A 7,827-nucleotide genomic window follows, 5' to 3' on the forward strand; every position below is an offset into this window, starting at 1 on the left:
AATCAAAACACGGCCATAGCTTTACAAGTTAATAGCGAAAATGATAAAACAAATACACAAGGGCCTAAAGTTTACAACTTTATCCCTAGAAAACACCCAAGACCAATGGCAAGGGTGTTCAATGCAAGTATACAACAATCTTCAATAATAAGCAATGAGAAACAATAAGAAAGAAAGCAAAAACAAAAAAACACAAGATTTACGAGCTTCACCCCAATGTGGGCTACGTCCTCGGTGGTGGTTAGCTTGCTTGATTATGTGAAAAACAATGGAGTTATTAAGAACTCTTAAAATGGAGTATTACACTTGGAGAAGATAAGAAGATGGGTTTGTGTTTGGCTACGGTTAAGAATCCAACTAGAAATGATTGTATGAGGTTCCTATTTATAGTAGTAACCGTGTACCAATGATTGGGCAAAGGCCGACATTAAAACATTCCCGTAAAACTTATCGCGCAAGAAAACAGAGTGCATTCTGGACTCCCGCTCGACCGGTCGAGCGAAATGGCCTCGGTCGAGCGGCTTGTTTTTCAGTCGAGCAACAGATCAGAATAGCTACTGACTAGGTCGAGCCAACTGGCTCGGTCGAGCATGTCACATGTGGGTCGAGCAGCTCATCACAAAGCCCATAATGACTCTCACATCATCATACACACAAATACACACATCCATACAACACCAAACTCATCATACACAATTGGTGCACTCAAAGTCACACCAAAACTCCAACAGAAAATCAAAACGCGGTTATTGCTTTACTAGTCAATAGCGAAACAATACGACAAATGAAACACATGATTTCATTTGCGAAACAAACAAAACTTTATATACCAAACGTATTCATTCAAAACTTACACGAAAAGAATAATATAACAGCACTTTAAAACGCGGGAATATATGGACCGTCAGAAAGTAGGCTTGATCTAAATCCTGAGAACACGGGTGATCGTCATCACCGAAAATACAGTTCTTGCAAAAACGAAACGGGATCGGGGGCTCGAGACCGATCCGAATAACCATTACCTATTATCAAACTATAGGATTTCACAATAATCCGGATATACATATCCGTTGCCAATTCCCAAAAATGGACATTTTTCAATGTCGAATATTTCAATATAAAACAAAACAATAATTTAATTGATTTTCTTTGAAAGCAACAATCATACTTCATTTTCATAATACGATATTTCAAGACTCATATTTTATAAGTCAATAACATACAAAATATGATTAATTTTTATTAAAATCATTTCACAATACTAATAATATTATTACATAAACAAAGCAATCAAACCAATATTTTTCCATCATCAATTGAACATAAAAATACTTAAATTAGCTTTAAAAGTTATTAGATGTTTGTAGGTTACCTTTAATTAGCAAATTCTTCAACCAAAAATCATATTAGAAAACCAAAGAACTAAAAAACACCTTGTGCGCATCAACTTCTAACTCCAAAAGATAACAATTTAAGCTCCCTTTTGCATCACCATCAATAATACCCAACAAATCCATACCATCCATAATTACCGAATAAAGAAACATAAAATAATCGTAAATACTTGATTAAAGGAATACCCAATTGAAATCCCAATTTGAACAATTAACCTCATAATTGACTATTTTAGATTTTCATGACAGTCTGTTAGTATTTTGGGCATAACTCTCTCATACAAACTCATTTTGGGGCGATTCAGTGCCCACGCGACCACGACTCTGAGCTCTACAAATCTTATGAAGAAACCAGAACCTAAAAATGAATGTAACCGTCACGAAAACAGACGGGAACAAACGGACAGAGTCTTTTACAATGAAATGAACATTACTCTCAACTTTGAACATGAATAAAAATCCCAAATTGTAATCACTAATCAAATACTACCACATGAATTAGAACTCAAAGAGAATCCTAATGAATCCAATTTCAATACTTGAACTAATAACCCAATTGATAAACAAATACACTAACTTCAGATTTGAATCAAAGTATATGAAATTTCAAAATAAAGGAAAGTGTAAAGTGATTCTATTTTTTGGTCTTTCTTTGAATGAATAAAATGAGAAAGATGATGACTATATTTTTGATAATGGAATGATATGTGACTTTCTTTTTGATAATAGAATGATATGGGACAGATATTGGTGAAGAGTGATAAGCATTAGTGTCCTTGAACACCTAATTATGTGACACAAACGTCGTTGCATGTGTGTCATCAAATGATATTACCAAATTTTTATCTCTTTTCGATTATACTCAATCTTCATCGTATAACTTACTTTTTGTCCCAAAATAATTACGACTAATATCCAAATGTATTAAAATATTTTACTAAGTCCCAATAAAATATCACCCTTAAGAAATACTAATCCCAGATACACTAAATTAATTATAGCGGCTAATTTTTGAGCTATTTCATTCTCCCCAACTTAAAATGATTTTATCCCGAAATCAAGACAACACTCAACTCAACTTTAAACTTAAATGGGATCTCTCCCCAACTTAGACTAAACTTCAATTAGCTAAACTCAACTTCATGTGTTTACTTCAACACTCGGCGTTAATCCATGTCTAAAAACAATGTTTATGATTCAATCACGAATCAAAATATATTTCAAATGCGCAAAACTCATGTAATGCAAAACTTTATTATTTTTCAAATTTAAATCAAACTTCAAAACTTGAATTTCATAGCCCATAAAATATAGTCAACTTCAAAATCAACCTCACATGACCATTTTCGTAACCAAGCTCATCACATCAATTTCTTAGTCAAGTTCAATATTCAGTTTATTGCCCAACATCTTATGATTACAGTCACATTTTAATCTTAGTTTGTCAATTCTTCGTATTCTAATTCTAATTTACTTTATAATTTCAATTTAGTGTTCTACTCATTAACTAATTTATAATTCAGTTCATTTTCAAAGTCTCTTATTCACCATCAAAGTCTGATATATTATTTCGTATTCGAACTCATACTCGTGTCTATCATCCTTAATAAATTTATCAAGATCTAACTTATATGTCCACTCATAATTATACTTTGAAACACATATCCACGATTCAATTAAGCACGCTTCTTGTATGTAATACATTCTAAATCTAATACGACAATCCAAATTTAATTTTCCCCATACGAGCCATGTGAACACAAATACATCATCCACTTCTTAAATTTAGTTCTCTGTACGCTTAACACACTAACTCTAAGCATTGATCAAACTCAAACTGATAATCATGACTCAAAATAACGTTAGCAAACATTTTAAACTTTTAAACAAAGATATTTCTATAATCTACAGAAAATTTGATAGAGTTTCCCTAAAAAAAAGAGACTATTTAAAATTTCATTTTCAAAATCAAATGTTTTCAAGTCAAACTAACTTACTAAATCAGTTTCAACTAATTTACTTAAACACAAAATCAAATATAGTTTTAACCAAAAGTTAACTACCGTTATTTTAACTTTTAAAATATTTATCTATACAATATATTTTTTTAACTTACTTTACATGCACTTGTACCATTCGATTCTTCAATATCCTTAATTTGACCATGTGATTCCCAATGAAAATAGAAATTGATTTAACAATTCTTACAACTCCCCAAGTAATTATGGATCATCACCTTAAGTAACACATTTCATTCTTCATAATTATTCGGTTTGAACCATAATCATTTACTTTTCTTTTACAACCTTAATCACTTTTGTTCTTCAACCTTTAATAACTATATCAATCGTGATCATTTAACTTGAACTCGTTATACATTTACATCCACATTCGTTCATTATTTTAAGTTTTATGCACATCTTTCCCAAATAACATCCACACTCTTGATATCCAATTTCATGCGATACTTAACTTCTACCAATTTGGTTCATCATTAATACAATTTTACACAAACTCAGTCCATTCATTTTTTATCCTTAATGTATTGTCCAATCACGGTTTGAACAAACACTTTTGTTCCCTTAATCATCAGCTTGTCGATCACCTCAATACAATTAGCTTCTAATCAAATATTCATTTTCCATAAGTACAATTATTTAACTTCAAATTTCTCCATACATGTAATACAAGACTTCTATAACTTTTAATTGATTCTTATTTAACTTATGAACTTCAACTCACATTAACCATGAATAAGGCTTGACATAATTTGAACCATTCAAACTTTTTAGTTCTCAAAATTATCCTTTCAACATTGTAAATCATTTAGAATATTCTCCATCATAACTTTACATTTACCTCAATACGTATAGAGCGCTCAATAGGGTTACCACAATATTAACTTTACGACATTCCTATTCATATAAACCATTGTTTATGTCTCGCAATTTTCCTTAATTGAAATTCTCATCCAAATATCATTAAATTGAACATGTCACAAATACCTTTTCTACATTCTTTATTCCTTGATTGATTTTCAATCTTTACACATAATTAACTCATAACTTTCAATATTTCCAAAAGGCTTCTTTTGAACTGTATGCATCGAATCATTCTTGCATAACATCATCGCAATTCTCGATAAGCTTGGTCCTCAACTCCTTATGCCAGTTATCCGTATATATAATATCTTTTGCAAAACAATTTCAAGAATACTTTACTCAAATATATACATTTCAAGTTGAAATTTTAAGCTCTTTTAAAAACAATTTTTTTTATACATGACATAAACAATCACAAAAAATTTCACATAAGATCAATTAGAACCACCAATCAAGATTCAAATGAAAAATTCCCAACTTAACCTTTATACCCTTTAAAACTCCTTTCACCAAACTTCAAAGTCCCAAATTCATAATCCGGACTTAACCCTTGCCCTTCGACATGACTCTAACTAAAAGGCGATTCACAATACGTAAGGAAACTTCACGATTTCCTTAGCACATAAGCACGTTACACATCACACTTATAACACATATTCACATTAGTACCATCCAATTCTCAGAGGTTACACCCTAAGACTCGACTACCTCGCTCTCTCGGGTTTTCGAAATTCATTTTTTCAAAAATTTTGTACTCAAATATGAGGATTCGAGTACTCCAGAAATAACCATGCTTTAATACCAATTAAAACAGCCCAAACCAGCGTAAACAGCATAATAATACTGTCTACAAAGCACAGCGAAAGACTCATAGAAGTCTAGGCTGAATCCGACCTATGGCTCGATAGCCACAGCAAACGAATAACAGAGTATTTTAAAACTTTTTACATTATTAAGTGAATACTATTTACAAAACATTACGAAATTACTCCAATTTAATTTACAATATCTAATTTACATTATGTATTTCAAAAAGAAGTCCTCGCCTCGCACCTTCTCCAAGTCCTCCCACCCTCTTCACAGACATGAAAATCAGTAAAGTATTCATCCATGTCCTTGACCTTGACATCAGCGTCACCCATACAAAATAAAGCTAAGCCACCAGCTCTCCCCTTCGCCTCCACGCACACACTCTTATCAAAGCGCAGCTTGTCTTGAATCCTTCGAATCTCTGTTTTATTGCTTTTTATCTCACTGAGAAAAAGGATCTCAGGAGAGTATTTACGCACCAAAGAATGGAGCGCATTCATTGACGAGGGGCTCCCTAACCCTTGACAATTCCAGAAAATAGTAGCTTTCATTGAGAACCGAGAGCCCATCTCGTGGGGCTCGCCACGTTTTCAGATTCTTAAGGCTGAGCAAAATCAACCTTCATGGGAAAAATTCTCTTCTTGAAGTTTTCCCTGTCATAAGCATCCAACATGTGCTCATCATACGTGTCTACTACCTTCGATCTTTTTTCACCCACAGGAGGAAAGTGAACTGAACCTAAGTCATGTGCAAACCGTTTCCGAGCAAGTTTCTTCCATTTTTGAACTCTTCTCCCTGTGAGAGAGACCTATTGTGTGTCTTTCGGGATTTTTTTGCTGGGAGAATCTTTATCATTCCCGCTGACATCATCAAGAGGGTCTTTATGGTATGTAACAATATGTTCTTCAACAAAAGTTTTTTTTGTCGTCTCCCCTAACAATATGGTCCCCATCTTGATTCTTGTCTCCTCTATTCTCGAAAAGGGGCTCTCTAGTCTCACTTTCATCCGATCTAGGTTTCAGAGCCTCCTTATTTGTCCCATCATTATCATTGCCAATCACAATTGTTATACAGTTATTAGGAACCTCTAGGGTTTCCTTAGGAGATAACTTCTTGGTGAAGTAAAGCTTCCTACCACAATTTTTTCTTTTCACCGGCCTCTTCTTTAGCATTCTCTGATTTCATAGGCTTTCATGGTGAAGCTTTTAACCAAGTGCCATACTGTTTTGTCGGTGATTGATCCCCAAAAACATCTTTGCATTCATTAGTGCAATGACCCAATTTTCCACAATAAAAGCATATGAGAGGGAGTTGTTCATACTTAACAGGACAGTTACAAATTCTCTCCCCCCCCCCCCCACGAACTTTAATTGTAACATTTTTTTCAGAAGTTTACGCACATCCAAGCAAACCCTAATACGAAGGGATTTTTCCATACCAAGGCTATCAGTTTTATCCATCTCCCTATATTCCTCAATCTTGTCCCCCCAAGATGCGAGCATAATTTTCATTGTAACGCCCCCTAAAAGGAATGTTATAGGTTCTTACCCATAAAGGTAGAGCAAAGAACTGCAAAACAGAAGGCTTTTGAGCCGCATCTATGTCTGTCAAGAGAAGGGAAACTTTATCAAAATGCCATGGTTGGCCTGTCAGCACTTTCTCCTTGTCTCACGCCAATGATAAAATTGAATTTGGTATAGGTGTTTGCCAATCATGTTGATGTCTATTCCATGCTGCGTGACCCACACATTCTTGATAGTGGTCATGAAAGCATTTGGGTTTAGGGTACGTTCGGACCACAGTTTCCCTATTAAACCCAGAGAAATACGATGATCTTCTTCTTCATTGCCTTCATCAACCCATTCACACAATTCTTCATTTACATCCCTATTTTCCTCGTCACTGTCTGCACTTTGGTTGGGCCCCTAATTAAATCTCCGAGTCTCATTCTCCACATTCATTTCAGAAGGGAAGTCCCATCATTATTAGGTTTTGTCAACGAAACCGCTAACATATTATTTTGACTATCAGGAATCGTAGTGTTTGATTCCATAAAGCAAGAAAAGAAAAGAAAAGACATGAAGAGAAGAAAGAAAGAGAGGAAAGAGGAAGAAACCAGTAGAAAACAACCGGAAAAACTCCTTGAAGGAGAGGACGGCTAGTACATGACCAGAGAGAACCCTAACCCTAGAGAGACAAGGGAGTTACATTACCTTTTAAGTTAAAAGTTACCAATTAACTTAAAACATGGTTGCCCGTTTACATATATTTTTGATTTCAACGCAAGCTTAACAATAATAAAGAAATTTATCTAAATCAAGGTTTATCATCATCAAATTTAACCTTTTACTATGGTATTAATTAATTTTTATGTTTATTTTATTTGATTACAAATTAACTACAATTTCATGCCAATCAAAACTATTTTTAACCACCTGAGTAAAATGTCATTTCTAAATATTGTAAAGTTTGGATGCAGCTACATAAGCTCAAAGATCAATAAAAAAAACAGCCAAAAAAATATTTTAAATAAAAAATTATTAATTAAGATAGGATTTTATTATTGGAGAGGGTAAAAATGAGAATTTTAAATTTAAATTTTCCTTAATTTTGAGATTTTTATTCACCCACTTTTTTTAGTACCGAGTAGGTTGAGTAAAAGAGAAGGTTAGGTGAGAATCAACCACAGTCTTGAAAAATGATACTTGCTATCCAACTGAAATAAGATATTTGTTTATGAG

Source organism: Amaranthus tricolor, chromosome 8 (genome assembly GCF_026212465.1).
Source record: "Amaranthus tricolor cultivar Red isolate AtriRed21 chromosome 8, ASM2621246v1, whole genome shotgun sequence".
Classification (NCBI taxonomy): Eukaryota; Viridiplantae; Streptophyta; class Magnoliopsida; order Caryophyllales; family Amaranthaceae; genus Amaranthus; species Amaranthus tricolor.